General features: G+C 37.8%; 1 protein-coding gene across 3 annotated transcripts in view; it reads right to left on the reverse strand.

The window, feature by feature from the left end:
• LOC137235445 (uncharacterized) overlaps window positions 1-17,142 on the reverse strand; it is a 900,888-nt gene that overhangs the window by 831,481 nt on the left and 52,265 nt on the right. The window lies entirely within an intron of this gene.

The raw sequence follows: 17,142 nt of genomic DNA on the forward strand, positions 1-17,142 counted from the left end.
TTTCGTGCCAATTTCACAAGCTACAGAAAAAGGTATTGATTTAGTTTTTCTTAAAGGTGGTCAGCGTGTTATATTTAAGAAAGTTGATAGTTTTTTGGTCGACGGATATCGTGAAAATAAGTTGTATAGGATGAACTTGAAACCTGAGAATGTAGCTGAATTAAATACTGCAAGTTCAATAAAGATTTGGCACGAACGTCTAGGTCACGTCAGTTATGACACTTTACGTAAAATGAACAAAAACAACATCGTCAAAGGGCTGGATATTGACACTGTAGATGGTGATAACCCATTTTGTGAAGGTTGCGTTTTTGGTAAGCAACATCGTTCAAGCTTCAACAAATTTAGTACAAATCGATCCAAGATTCCTGGTGAGACGTTTCATGTAGATTTATGTGGAAAAATGAGCTCGCCTTCGGTTGGTGGAGCGAATTATTTTATGTCACTGAAAGATGATTATTCTAGATATTGCTTGGTGTATTTTCTGAAGGAGAAGACTGATGTTTTGGATGCATTAAAGCAGTTTTATGCTGACGTTCGAGCAGATGGCCATAGCATCAAGAAACTTCTATCTGATGGTGGGTTAGAATTTCACAACAATGCGGTGAAGCAGTTCATTCTATCAAAAGGTATCAAACAACAATTCTCCACTCCCAGAACGCCTGAACAAAATGGTTTTATAGAAAGGCAGAATCGAACTCTAGTGGAAACTGCTAGGGCTTTACTACATTTTAAAGATTTACCATTGTATTTATGGGGCGAAGCTACAAATACGGCTGTGTACCTTAGAAATCGAATATCGTCAGAAGTAATTGGTGGATTCACTCCGTTTGAGCTATGGTTCGGACGCAAACCCTGTGTTAAGCATTTGAAGGTTTTCGGCAGTGAAGTATTTGTGCATATACCAAAAGATCAGCGAACAAATTGGGAGAAAAACTCAATGAAATGTGTCATGGTTGGTTATAACGATGATAGTAAAGCATACCGAGTCTATGAACCTGTTTTCAGGAAAATGTATATAAGACGCGATGTGATTTTTAATGAAAAGCAAAATGATTTGCATGAAACCACAGAAATATATACCCAAAACGATATGCCACAAAATCAAGCCGAAGAACCTAATGAAGAAGGTGAAAGTAATGGCAACGTTGGGATCGCAGCAGATTCCAGACCCACATTACCAAGAAGCCCGTATAACACTCGTTTGAGGAAGAAATCCAATATAGAAGATGAAAAACTTAATTGCGCTGAGGTCTATTTGGCACAACTTGAGCCAAATAATCTCGAAGATGCAATGAACAGCATAGATGCCAGAAATTGGCAAGTAGCTATTGATGAGGAGTTGCAGTCCTTACAAGATAACAAAACATGGATATTAGTTCCCCGCACTCTTGATAAACATATTATTACGAACCGTTGGGTTTTTAAAAGGAAATTAAATGGGAAGGGAGAAATCGAAAAATTCAAACCCAGACTTGTAGCACGAGGGTGTTCACAAAAATTTAAAATAGACTACGATGAAATATATGCACCCGTAGTAAGGTATGACTCAGTGCGAATTTTACTATCAATCGCTGCAGCTGAGGATTTTGAAATATATAAATTTGACGTCAAGACCGCGTTCTTGCGCGGAGATTTAGATGACATAATTTATATGGAGCAGCCATATGGATTTGAAGTAAATGATCAAGTTTGTTTGCTAAAAAAAGTGGATATAGGGCCTTAAGCAGGCTTCCAGACAATGGAACAAAAGGATAGTCAAATTTATATTGAGTAGCGGATTTGCACAATCATCAACTGACCAGTGTATGTTTAAGTATACATCGCAGCATTTTATTGTATACCTGGCGCTTTACGTTGATGACGGTTTGCTTTGTGGAAATGACTCAAATTTAATTGTAAATATGTTATATAAATTACATAAAGAATAACATATAAAGAAGCAGAGTTTTTCGTTGGTATGCAAATTAAGCGGGATCGAAAGAAGAGAAGATTAAAGGTCTATCAGTCTGCTTATATAAATAAAATACTTCATCTTTTCAATCACATTAATTGTTCTTCTGTCTCTTCCCCAACAGTGCCTGGAGTAAGTTACACAAAGTCCGAGAGCATCGTCAATGATGGAATTTTTCCTTACAGGGAAGCTATTGGTTCTTTTATGTACCTTATTGTATGCTCGCGTCCAGATATTGCTTTTGCAGTTGGTGTTCTCAGTCGATATATAGAAAAGCCGAGTGTAACTCATTGGAAAGGGGTGAAGAGAATTTTTAGATATTTGAAAGGTACTACCAATATGGGTATAACATTTTCGTCGTCACAGAATAATCAGAATAAGCTAATTAGTTTCTGCGCTTCTGATTGGGCTGGAGATCTAGATACTAGGAAAAGCACCACAGGCTGCGTTATTTTATTGAACAACGGTGCTGTAGCATGGAGTTCAAGAAAGCAAACACTGACAGCCACGTCAACCACTGAAGCCGAATTTGTGGCTTTATGCTCAGCACCTAAAATTACTATTTGTTTAAGGAAGCTCATGTCGGATTTGGGTATTGCACAGCGTCAGCCAACAACGATTTTTTGCGACAATAGCAAGCAATCACTTTAGTATTGAATCCACATTCATCAAAGCGTGCGCGACATAATGATACACAATATTTTTGTACATGCGATATGCAGGCACAAAAAGAAATTAATGTTCTGTATATACATACTGATGAAAAGCTTGCAGATCAGTTAACCAAGCCGTTGCCAGTCGAAAAGCATACAAATCTAATATCCAATTTTGGAATGTCAAAAGATAATTAATTATTTGTGTTTAGAAGATATCGAGAGGGAGTGTTGGAATTTACGATATCTTCTTTATACATTTTCACACAGTTTTGTTTTTGCATATTTTAAGTCTATTTTGTATTTCGGTCTTTTAACATTTTGTACAACTTTATGAAATTAGTAATGAATTCAAGCCCACTGAATAAAGATCAAATTATACTAATATTCGTCCATTTAAACTTAATTTAAAACACTGCCCTCAATAGTTACAAACGCATTCAGCTACGTCATGCCTTAGTTCTTGTAAAGTTTTTCCCAATTGCAAAAACAGCAATAATATCAAGTTTCTATGAAACCGCCTTACAAAGATGCATAACTTCAAAACATAACTAAATACGAAGTATGCGATGTGTGTAAGATAGTATATGCGAAAGAATGCAATTGGGAAAACTTTACAACAACTAAGGCATGACGTAGCTGAATGCGTTTGTAACCATTTTCAACTATCGTAGGAGTACGGGTTCGACTCCCACTCCCGGGAGAAAAGGCTTTGAAGAGATTTACAAGGTATAATCGAAACAGCTGTCGCCTTGTCCGTCCTGATGTCACGTTGTTTAAATTTTTCCCAAATTATTAAATAAATTAAATTTAATTACTAAAATGTTTATTTTTATTTTTAAGCATTTATTTTTACATTACATTTATAAAAGTGAATTATTACTAAAGTGAATATTTATAAAAGCACTGTGGGCAAAATTTCCAGTAATTGGTCTGTTTATTATCCGCATCATAATATAGAACCCTATAGCACAAACAAATATTGTGAAAAGCTGCCGCGACATTTACAATCTGGATTACTTTGTAGGCTTGGTAATGGAGTTCGCAGGCACCCAGAAGACATCTAAAACGATTTTTGAAAACGCCAATAGTCCTCTCAATAATATTTCTTGCTTTTGTGTGGACTTTATTGTAGCTACTTTCAGAGCTATCCGATTGTGGGGAACGAAACGGTGTCAATAACCAAGGCTCCAAAGCGTATCCAGCATCACCTATAAAAACAGCTGTCGCCTTGTCCTTCTTGATGTCACGTTGTTTAAATTTTTTCCAAATTATTAAATAAATTATAAATTAAAAATTGCTTCAAATAAATGTTTAAATACATTTAAAAACAAGAACGGTAACCCCAACATTGGTTAATTCGTTGTAATTCTATAAATAGAACAAAAGCAACAACACCAGTTCTTTTGAAACCGCCTTACCAACAAGCATTACTTTAACACATAATTATACACGAAGTATGTAGTGTGCAAACAGAATAAAATATGCAAAGAAGGCAATTTGGATAAAGTTCACAACAACAAAGGCATGACGTGGCTGAATGCGTTTGTAACACTTCAACCATAGTAGGGTTGGGGTTTCAAATCCGGCTACATGTATGTATGTATGTATGTATAAGACAATTGAATGTAGTGCAGGGGTCCCCAAATTCAAACTGTGGCTGTATGAGTAAAACTAAAATCATCTTTTTAGTAGTGGTTTAGTTGTTGATGAAACATCAATGAGGTTGGACGTATGCACGCATGTTTGTTAACACCCAAAAAGTAATTCATAAATATGCCAAATAAATACTACTTTATTGCTTAAGTCTAAGGAAAAATTAAAAAAACAAAAAAAAAGTTAACAAGAAACCATTAAAATATTCTGCGCATGAGCGTTTGTTTGCAAAATATCTTTTCGCAAATGCGTAAATAAACAATAGCCTTACGCGATGTTGCTACTCTGTTGGTTCAGCGACAACTAAATACGAATAAAGACGAAAGAGAATAATAATACGTGTGAAGTGACGCCAATAATTATTCAACTAAATGGTGACCGCTGATGTAGTATAAGCAGAATGAATCTCAAGTCATACTACACCATCCGCCTTTGAAAGAATAGCCATATCTTGGAATTATGTATGACTATTCAAGTGACTTAATAAAATTTAAAGCGTGTCTATTTTGTGTTATTTTACTTTATTACCCACTTAAATTTATTTACATATTTATTATTCATTCAGTCTAAAAAGTACAGGCTTTCTTACAGACTAGTTAAAAATAGAAAAGAGTTCAAGCTTAAACTTATATAAGCTATTATTAAAATTAAGAACACTGCTATATCGATTTACTAGATTTATAGTCTTGGATATAGGCTAATTCATAGAATAGTTCGTTCTATGAGTTGCTTCGATAAATAGTCTATTATTCCGTAGATAACGTGGAGGAACATATGGAATGAATAAGCTGGATAAGTCGGAACAGTTGCTGTTAGAGTTTATAACATTATAGGCAAACGTGAGTGAGAAACAAGTTCTTCTGTCACACAAAGCCTGAAGACCGAGCAATTTCCGCCTGCTAACTTTTGTCAGAGTACTCTGCTTAACAATCGGTATGTAGTTGCATATATTATTGCGACTACCAGATTTATATACGAAATTTATGGAGCATAATTTCCATGAGTCTAAAAAACTTCCATTGCTCAGGCATTCTCGAAAGAGAAGCGCCAGAGGCTCTGCAATGGTGTTCGAACATATTTTAAACAATAACGGAGAAAATCCCTCAAAATCTGATTTTGTGCTACTTGGCAGCTTAGAAATCGACAGCAGAACATCATCTGCAGTAATATCAAAAGAAGAAATTTGAGATTGGTATCCAGAGTGAAATACCGGAATTGGTGAAGAGGTAAACTTACCCCCAGCGGGTTAGGAGATCAGAATATACCCGCGGTAGGTATGCCTGTCGTAAGAGGCGACTAAAGTACCATATTCAAGGGGCTGTGTAGCGCAACCCTTCAGGTTGCCAGCGCAATATATAGCTTCTCCAAACCCAATTGTCAACCTCACCTATCCGCGGCGAATCCTGTTTCACTAACAGACGAGGCTCTAGCGATCCCAAGCTCCTCATGGAATTTGGGGGTAGGGAGGGAGGGAATGGCCTGAAGGTTTAATGTGGCCACATAAATCGTTCCCGAGATGGTCGGGCTAGCACCTTAATGGTGCCATGTTACCGGAGCGTACCGGATTTGTATCCGGCAAAGGACCATCACATCGATGACACTCCCCAAAGCCTTCGAGGAGCAACCTTATCGCTACAACAACAACAAAAACAACAAGAGGTAAACTTTGAATATACCTTCTGAAATAATTTGGCAAACAAGTTACACGTATCTTGAGTATTGCTGGAGACTTCGTCATCATACTCCATGGTCATGGGGAAGCCATTAGTCTGTCTCTTGGAATTTATAACCGACCAAAAACTAGACGGATTTGTTTTCAATTTCGATTCAAGTTTAATCATATATTGCTTGAACAAAAACTTATTAAGACAATCAAATTGCCTTTTAAGTGTAATGTAATTAAGTCGATAAGTTTCATTAGAGTAATTTCTATACCTTTTGAAGGCTTTATTTTTTCTATTTTTAATATTGTTAAGTTTTGCATTATACCAGGGTAGTATCTTACTGGAACTATTACGTTTTAAAGGTATGAATCTCGAAATGGCTGATAAAAGTATTTCCTTGAAAATTCCGTAAGAAGACTCTGGTTCATTGGAGGAGTTCAAGAAAGTCCAATAAGTGGCTAAGAAAAACTGATTTATACTGATAAATTTGCTTATGTTTACAAAATTTCAATGGTTCATTCACATTCAAATGTTGTGTTGCCGTAATTTATGATATAATAGTAATTTGATGCCGAAAAGAAATACGTTTTTTTGTTTATGTAGCTTTTTATGTTCTTTCTTTTTGATTTGTTTACATTAGTTTTTTACATATTATGTTACGAGTACTTTGACGAAAATTATAAGTGGAATGCTTTTATTTATTTATGTGTATGATGTTATAATTAAGATTTTCTAGTAAGACTATTTTGTTTATTACTAATTTAAATTTATAGTAGTTTAAGCCTGTTTTTATGAATTATTATTTTCTTATCTTTATTTGTGCTATCGCTACTTTCTATTCTACGAGGAATTACCGTAAGATGATTATTCTTATCAATATGTTTTAGTCTAAAGGATCATGTATACCTCTTATCTAACTTATGACCGGTTTCATCTCTAATTAATACTAAGTATAGGATACTTAGATTTCCTTACATTGACAACTTCTGTAAAACAAAGCTTTTGCATCTTTATTTCACTTCATTTGAGCTAGACTAAAATTAAAACTTATAGAATAAGAAGATGGTTACGATCATTATCGGATGGAAATCGACACAGCTCTAAAAGGCGAGGGCTTCCGAGCATAGGTTAGGTTGAACTGGCCGGTCCATGAGGACCTCACATAGACTGAATGAGCCCGTAGTGTTACCAGAAGTTTGTTTTAACGACCAAATTGAAAACCCTATCAAAAACCAGGACTTATGTTATAAAATAACATCGTCCTCTTGGCAAATACTAGAAGCTTTCTAGGACTTGAGCCACTTGTTGCTTTTAGATCTGACAGCTATATCACTCAAAATAGCTGGAGTCTTAGCCTGGCAAGCGCAGAGCATAAGCATAGAATGTGCTCAATAGTTTCCTCCTCGAACCCGCACTTCCTACATCTGCTTTCACTGACCAAGCCTAATTTAAAGGCATTTGACGCCAGAAGGCAGTGTCCATTCAAAATACCCGTCACGAGTCTACAGTCCTCTCTTTGTTATGATAGAAGCAACTTTGTTAATCTAAGGATGTAAAACCTACACATAATCTTCGGCAATTTACAGCCCCGCGCTTGAACCCACCTCTTTCCCGCTTGGTCGGTTATATGCACCTCTCGCCTTTGCTTAATCTCGCCCAGTTTAATTGGGACGTATACGGAGCATTCTTCAAGGGATGCGCCCTTTTTAACTAGTTCATCTGCTTTTTCGTCCCATCTATTCCCATATGCACTGAGTCCAATATAGATGTATGCTTCTCACCCTCCTGATTCTCTCCAGAGACTGCTTACACTCTTACACCCATTTCGATGCTGCGTTATGCGAGATTATATCCTTAATTGCTGCTTGACTGTCGACATAAAAGTTAACACGGTTGCAGCTTAAGCTATTCTCTTCCAGTGTTTCTACTGCTTTGTTTATGGCTAACTTTGTGCTTGGAAAACGCTACAGTAATTCGGCAGCCTGTAGGATCAGTTTATTTCCGGATCAGCACAGTATACCGCAGACCATATTCCCTCCACTACTTTGGAACCATTTGTGTACACATGTATCGCTACGTCCGCCATTTGAGCACCCTTGCGCCAACTGTCCACCTCTATTGTAGCCTTTAGATCGCCCTCGAAGCGCAGATAGGGAATCAGGTAGTCTGTTCGTCTTGTGATTGATGACGCTATACTACTATGTCCGTAAGGTCGGCGCTCAAGCTGCCCCGAGGCACCGAGCTTGTTGCAGTTGTTAACGCTAAGTTCTTTGCTGCCAGTTCTACAGGTGGAATGTGCAGAATGGCATACAGTGCAGCCGTTGGGGTTGTTTTCAGGGCTCCCGTAATGCTAAGCATTGATAGTCTGCATACCCCCTCTAATTTTTTGAGGTAGGTTGTTTTATGTGTGGCTTTCCACCAAACAAGAACTCCATAGTTTAGAATAGGGCCTACAATCGCTGTAAAAATGCAATGAGAAAGAGAGGGTGTCAAGCCCCACGGACGCCCCAGCATTCGTTTACATGCACAAAGTGGCGTTGAGGCCTTCTTGCCATGAAAGCTTGCTGTCTAGGACGATTCCTAGATATTTTGTGCAAGGTTTCTCCTATAGGGTCACCCCTCCTAACTTAGGCATGTCCAATTTGGAACCTTGGACCTCATTGTAAACAAAACCATATCCGTCTCTCCGCATTGGCTTTCAACCCGACATTAGATGCCCAGGTATGAATATCCCGAGGCGCCCGATCCATCAAAGAGTTAATCGTTGGAATGCACTTTCCACTTATGGCAATTTCAACGTCATCTGCGTAAGACGTAAGTTTTACGGATCCCTCATCGAATCGCCAGAGCAGTTGATTGATGACCAGTGTCCACAGCAGAGCTGATAGCCTCCCTGCGGCGTGCCTCTGTCCACTGATTTCGTGGCCCCGTACAATCCCCATTGTGATGTAATCTTCTTGCAATTTAAAATGCAGCCGATCCATCTTGTTTAGGCTGGATGTACTTTAATGTAATTAAGACCATCCATAATCGCCCATTTAGAAACATTGTTGAAAGCATCGGCAATGTCTAAGAAGACCCCTAGAGCATATTCGTTATATTCCAGGGCTTTCTCTATGCTAGTTACCACCCTATGCAATGCGGTGTCGACCGACTTTATTTTGGTGTACGCATGTTTGTTGTGGAGAGTAGCTTTTAAACCACGTTGGATTTTATGTACACATCTATCAACCTCTGAAATGGTTTGAGCAAAAATTATGTAAATCTAATGGGTCCATAGTCTTTGAGATACGCGTGACCGATCTTAACCGCCTTTGGTAGGAAAGCTACACGAGCAGTTCTCCAAGAGTGCTGTACATGATTCAGCCTTATGCACCTATCGAATATTATTTTAAGCCATTCCACGACCGCTCTACTTGAAACTTATAGCATGGCTGGGAATATACCATCTGGGCCCGGCAATTTAAACTTAGAAAACGTCTTCACTGCCCATAGATCGTGGTATCGGTCACCAAGCCCGGCACTACCCGCACCATGATCGAAGTGTGAGTGCTGTCTGTGGGCTCTTCTAAACCATCTCCCGATTGGAAATGTGTATCGAAAAGCACCTCAAGGGATTATTATTATACTATTACGTTATTATTCCCCGTTCTCTTTCTTTATTAGTCCCTCACTATGTTTCCCCTTGCTAGGACTTTTTTCATCCGTGCTGTTTCACTGGAGCACTCTATGTCCGTATAGAAACTTTTCCATGAGATTCTCTTCACCCTGGAAATTTCACGCTTGTAGATCCTCAAACGATCCCTGTACTCGTCCCGACACGCTTCGCTTTCAGCGGTCTTTGTTAGCTTATACATTTCTTTTACCTGTCTTCTTAGAAGACTCAGCTCCTTGCTCCACCATGGCGGCTTTGCTTTTCCTCTAAATCTTCTTAGAGGGCAAGCTTTGTTATACGCACTCATAAGCGTCCTTGTTAGCAATTCATCAGACTCCTCCAGTTCCTCCACATTGGCAACGTCTTTGTGTTGTCCCAGTTTTGTTTCTACCTGTTTCTGCAATTTAGTCCAATTCGTCGACTTAGTGTTTCTAAAGTTTCCTCCATTCGCAACCCCTTTTAGAGGGACGCTGAAGCTGATATACGCATGGTCGGAAAAGGATGGTCTACCATCAAATCATACCTTGATATATCACGTTCGGAGCTCAATGTAATATCCAGAACATTTCTGGATATTGAACCAATGTATGTAGGGGCATTTCCCCTGTTGGCTCTCTGCAAATTGGTTTGCAGGATGTAACAAAATAGAGATTCGTCTCTCTCGCTCGTATCTGCTTCTCCCCACGTATTGTGGTGCGCATTTACATCCGCGCCTATGACCAACCGCCCTTTGCGCCCTGTACTAGACTCTTGCCCTCCATGGGTGGAACTTTCGCAGCATGGGCCAAGAAGAATGCCGGGATAAATGACTGCTAATTCTTTTGCTCAACGGTCACCGCTACGAGGTCCACAGTAGTGTAATTAGGCAGCATATATGAATGCAGCAGTTTCGTTACCATTACTACAGCTCGCACCCGTCCTTCCGTTTGCGCGTAGTAAAAGCCAAATCTGCGCGCGCTAAGTTCAAAAACCTTTCCGCCAGATGAGAGCCACGGATCCTGGATCAGCGCCACGTCAAACGAACGGAGGGTTCGCTCGACGCCACTTTACTGTGTTGGAGCTTTATCTGTAGCACCACCATTGGGCTGTTTGTCCCCCTCCAGCACCTTCGCTTTGCCGTCGTCGTCCTCCCCTTGCCCTTTTGGTTTAGAGTATTCGAGGCCCCCTTTGGCTGTTGGTCCTCTTCTAACACCTTCGTGGTGACGTCGGCTACCTCCACCTGTCCTTTTTGTCTTAGGCCTTTGAGGTCCTTTTCGACTTCGCCCACTTCTAGCGTGTTAGAAGTTTTATTCTCGGGATTTATTTTCCTGAGTCGCATGTAATTTTTGCCTGTACCAGAGGACATTTTGCCAAGCTACGTGGCCTTCCCCCGTAGGCCGAGGTACCTGTGTCGGTATGTTCGGATGCTGATTCTGCAGAAGTCGCAGTGTATCCTTCGACTTCATCACGAAATGTTATCCATACCTTAACTTTTGATACCGTGGGGATTTGCGCTTTATTCACCACCTCAAACCGCGCGTTCGTGCCTTGCCTTAGGAGGTTTGGAACCACTTCCTCCAGCCACCGCAAGCTCGCGATGTGATCGCACGCTATCATCTTCACACCATTATACAAAAGTCTATAAACAACAGTAAGAAAAACAATAATAATAATATTTAGTTGTATTTTTGCGATCAGTTCGATTATGTACTTTTATTTTTTGAGAAGGCTAGTCTGATCTAATATTTTTGTAGCTAACATTGTCAGTATATTTGTAAATAAGGACACGACATCAAACGAAACTAACACATCTTCGTCACACAAATTAATGTTGGCCAATCTGTCTTTTAAATTAAACGCATTTTTCACATTATGTTCTGCAGATATGATTGTTTTAAGTATTTGTCCTATGAATGTCGACAGATTGTAACAGGGAATCATGAATGATGAGGCAATCGGCCGCAAGGGAACTGTGGTTTGTGAATTTTTGGCAGTCCATACAGCCTTGGCGCCGCCGCGGCCGTGCTAGTTAATTGCTGCTTCTCTCTTTTATTGATTTGTTTTGTTAGCTACAAAAATTATAATGAGAAAATGGGGCCAAATACAAAACACAACAAAAATAACAAAAGCAAAGTTTCAAGAAATTTTAGATTTTTGTCTGAGAGAAAATAATTCCTTCATGTGCAATAATAAACTATACAGTCAGACTCATGGTATGCCATTGGGCAAACCGCTTTCACCGACAATCGCTGATACTGTTATGGACGACCTTTTTGAAAACACCATTTCGAAGCTCAAACAACAACACAATATTGACTTGACATTTATTATTAAATATGTAGACGATGTTTTCGCAATAGCAAAACGCAGTGACGTGAATATAATTCTAGAGACGCTAAACAAATACCACCACAAAATCCAGTTCATCATGGAAATGGAGGAAAACGCGAACATTCCTATCCTTGATGTTCGTATACACAGAGGAAACAATAATATTAAATTAGATTGATACTCAAAACCAACGTCCTCTGGCCGCCTAATTAACTTTTTCTCCTCCCAACCAACCAAATACAAAATCAACACAGCGAAGAATCTGATAAATAAAATACTAACCATAAGCCATCAAGATTTCCATGACGCCAACAAAGAGAAGATACATTTCATTTTAAGAAATAATAATTACCCCAACCACCTAATATGCGAATTGATCAACCAGGCGATCATGAAAACCAGTAACCACCTGAAAAAATTACCAGACGCAGCAACAACAGACACTAAGAAATACCACAGTGTGACATACATTCCTAAGCTAAGTCCTATAGTCGATCACAACATAATTAAACAACAAAACATCACTCTAGCTTACAAGTCCAACAATAAATTGTCCAAATTATACACAAAAAAAAAAAGACTCCAATAGACAAGCAACAATAAAACAACGTGATATACAAAATAGAATGTAAAGGAAAGGAGAACTAGAACTGTGATAAAACATATATTGGGACGACAAAGCGGACGCTAGGTGTTCGCATTGCCAAACACGCAACTGATATTAAAAAACAAAAACACAGCACGGCACTCTTACAGCACATACTCAACTGTGTGTGAGATACACACTTGAAAGCTTACACATTTTAAACAACAGACAAAAGACTCTGAACAGAAAGGAGGACAGCGACAATATCGCCGCTGCATATATGTTATGCCTGATTAAATAAATTAGTAATGACAAGACTACCACGCAGGTTGGTACCGATTTTTTACCTTTATATGTATGTTCATATTGCCCTATATTGTTGTAAGTGTAATTTAATGTTTTCAAGTTAACTTCTAAGTGTTGTGACATTTTATTTCTTTATTTATTTGAAAATAAAAATAGTGTAGCCCCTGAAGAGGCTGAAATATTCAGCGAAACATCGGGCGAAAGGTAAAGTAAATCTTTATTTGTACCAGGAAATATTAGATCAGACTATCCTACTCAAAAAATACAAATAATAATAACAATTTCGCAATCAACTCAACAAACCGGGTTCAAAGTATACAACAAGTGAATGAGAATCAAATTTCTGAGAACGGTGCTTTCTATAAAGAAATTACACTGCAGTTGTTGTATGAGGAAGTATTGAGTTTGAAAAAATGCAATGTTTTATTTTTTCAGCACTGTGAAACAGCTGAAAGAAGAAAATGCAAAACTGAGTGAAAAAGTAAACAGACTTGAAGGTATGGTTAATTGGAGAGAGCAATAATTGCTAGAGTGCGCTGTCGATATTGTTGGAGTGCCAGAACTTAGCGACGAAAACGGAAGAGAATGTACACATCGAGTTTTAAACTCAGCTTTGGGCATATCAGTCTCTCTCGAGCAAATAATGAAATGCTATCTGAAAAAACAGAAACATAAACAAAAGGCTCATAAACCAAATGTCTTTCGCGTGCATTTTGGTTCCACTGAGCTGAAGAAAAAAGTAATCATATATATTATTTCTAATTGCTGTTTTTATGTAAGGGTCCCTTTTTTTCTCTTATTTGGATTCCAAATCTATAAATGAAGTTTTGGTTGTAAAGATGGAGATTCGGGCTATTAGCGAGCTTTGGGCAATTTTGGTTGTAGTGCTTTTGTTTAGCTATATTTTATTAAAATAATTTCTTAAAAATAAACTATTGTGAGCACACAAAAAAATCTATTTGTACTATGGCACTATTGTGAATATTTGCACTGCATTACCTGCAGCAGCGCAAGCTATAAGTTTTAATTGATTGATAGAACGGCTGATTTCTGTTGATATTTGATAAGAGACTTTTTTATTGGTGGCGCAAGACGCGCACGGGTCCGGCTCGTAGAAATATAAAGGATGGCAATTAACGGGTGAACTTTTTGGAGATACCAAGAAAGAGAATATTTAGTTGGAGTTGGAGTATTTGTCCGTAGTACATATGATTTTGGTATTTCTGCTATCACTTAACGAGCGCTGATGTATTGAAACTGACGTTAAATATCTCTGGTAATGTCTTTAGTTTTATATGTGTCTACGGATTACATTCCGTTTCCATTCACTCCTTTACGGAAGAATGAAAGGAGAGTGAAAGATCTGGAGAGTGAAAGATCTGCTAATTTACTATTTTAAGTGATTTAAATTTAGATATCTTGCAGCAGAGCACCGCAGCTGATATTTATCAAATTCTTTTGGCTAGTAATGGTTTTGTGTCGTACTTGAATGAGCCAACGCGTTACGTCTTTGGTACTTGTCTTGACCATGTATATTGTCGATCCAATTTTAATACCCATTAATTTAATAGTCTTAATTTTGACATCAATATTACGGATCACACAATGACTGGTTTGATTATTAACAAAGTTTCTTAGGAAGGTGCTTTAAGCAAAAAGGCGATTACGAATAAAATTAGAATCACTTTCAGCCTTCTGAAGAAAAGACTGCTATTTGAATCCTGGAGAGAAGTTTATAATGATACTAATGTATCCATGGCGTAAAGCAACTTTTAAAGCAAAATAATATCATATAGTAGTAGCCTCAAGATATACGCTTAAGCCCCGGAAATCGGCTACAAGTCTAAAACCGTGGATTAGCGGGTCACTCATTTCTAAGACAAGGCTAAAAAATAAACTTGCGAGAAAGTGCAGTAAGCATGCCCAAAATCACAAACTTCGTAGACGCTATGCAGTCTTGTGTAATACCGTGAAAAACGAAGTTCGCTTGCAACGCGATAATTTTTATCGCAATAAGTTTACTGCTTCCCAGGGTAATGCAAAGAAAGAATAGGATGTTATTAACAGTATGTTAAACCGGAATAGCAGGACAAGAGACACGGCAATTGCCCTATCAAATTGTGATGAGGTAATTACTAACTCTATGGAGGTAGCTAATCTTTTCAACGAACACTTTTTATCTATTGAGCATACTTAGACATCTTCATGTAAATGCCTTGAGTTGAAGTTTGTTGAGTTAAGTACGGACAGTAGCTTTTTCTTCGAACACTTTACCGGCTTAGAAATTTTGAAAAACCAATAAATGCTTGAATAACTCAAGATCATGTGGCTATGATGGAATATCAAACCAGGTTTTGAAAAATGTGGCTTTTATTTTGATTGATGTCCTTGCAAACCTTTTCAATTCTAGCGATTTCTCTGGAACTTTTCCGTCCGACTTGAAATCTGCTATTGTTATTCCACTTTTTCAAAAGGGCAACAAAAAGACAAAAAGGATTATAGACCCATCCCTTTGCTGTCTTCTATTTCAAAGGTTTTTGAGAAACTGGTTAAAAATAGGATTATTTCGTTTATGGAAAATAAAAACTTGTTTAGCTCGATGAAGTTCGGTTTTAGATCAGGTCGGTCTACTGAAGATGCTTTGCTTAACTTTTTTCCTCTTATAAATGCCAAATTACTTAGATAACAGAAAGAACAGCGCTGGTCTATTTGTGGATATTACCAAGGCTTTTGATATGGTAGATCATAAAATCTTTCTAAAAAAACTGCATTACGCCGGTTTTCGTGGGTTTATTCATAATTGGTTTAGTTCCTACTTAACAGGAAGAGTTCAGAGAGTAAGAGTCAATGATTGTTTAAGTAATTCAGTCTCAATTAAGATGGGAGTGCTACAGGTGTCTTTATCGTTTTTAGTTTACTTAAACTCAATTTTTTCATTACCTTTCTACGGAAAACTTAATGCCTTCGCGGATGACCTCGTGATTGCATACGGTTCAACAAATTTTTTATATTTGGTGACAGGTATCAACCGTGATGTGTATCTGCTAAGAACATGGTTTGCTAAGCATAAGCTTTTTGTAAGTAAAAAACACAGATGATGTTTTTTAATCTAAAAAACTAGAGACATGCCCAGCGGAGATATTGTTTTTCATTCTACTAATTGCACGTATTTTCCCCTACATGGCTTATCTTGTCCAATGAGATATTTCAATGAAGGAGTTTCAATATTTGGGTGTGTCTCTTAATCCAAGTCTTAACTCGTCTTCACACATTTTGCGTTTAAAACCATATTTGCGATGCACGGTTCGACACTTTTATAATATTAGAAACATCTGTACAAATGCAACCCTCAAGGTTCTGTATTATGCGCTAGTCCACTCTAAACTTCAGTATGGCATAAGCTGTTGGGGTGGGGCATAGTTTAATAAAATTAAGCCCCTTCTAGTTAGTCAGAAATACATTATCAGAAAAATCTGCAATGTTAACCGATCTACTCACTCTATGGAGCTTTTTACAAAACTTGGAATTCTGCTGATAAGACACATGTATTACTATAAGACATTAAAAATATTTTTTATTCGATGCGGTTATTTACATAGCCTAGCTTCAGCTAATTATAATCTGAGGACAAATACCCACGGCCTACTTGTTATTCCTGCATATCGTACAACTCATTACAGTAACATTTTCACGATCGTCTCTTGTAAGCTTTTCAATGCCCTGCCTGCTAATGTACGTCTTATAAGAAATTTGCACAAGTTTCTAAAAAATTTAAAATCGTATCTACTCGAGCTATCACATAACAATATCAAAGTTTTGCTGGACCCAAGTATTTAATTTGTCTTTGGATCTGTAATTATTTGCCTAATACATATATTTATACTATAATCGCATATTTAAGTGCTATTTTTACACCACACTCTAGTTTTGTATTCGATTTATGTATAGCGTTCCATACTATTATATTATATTTTACAGAATGCTTTAACTTATTTTCTTACATATTAATATAAATGATGTTAATTTTAAGTTGAAATGTTACATGGTAAGAAAAGGATGAATAAAATCCAATCAAATCAAATCAAAGCAAATCAAATCTATGATCAACCAGCGCCACAGTTAGTGACTGCTTTGTCACATCACTCATCTTCTCGGGAAAGGCGGGAGTCTTAGTGTTATCTACCTTTGGCACCTCCGATAAAGCCCGAGTCTTATCGTTAACTCCCTTTAGCACCTTCGAGAAATCCGGAGTCTTAGCGTTATCTCCCTTTGGTTTATCTCCTACTTCCCTAATTGAAACTTCCTCTGACTCGCAGATTTCGATTTAGTTTTTACCTTGCTATTGAGGCCCATCTGTC

This window comes from Eurosta solidaginis, chromosome X (genome assembly GCF_040869045.1).
Source record: "Eurosta solidaginis isolate ZX-2024a chromosome X, ASM4086904v1, whole genome shotgun sequence".
NCBI classification, from domain to species: domain Eukaryota; kingdom Metazoa; phylum Arthropoda; class Insecta; order Diptera; family Tephritidae; genus Eurosta; species Eurosta solidaginis.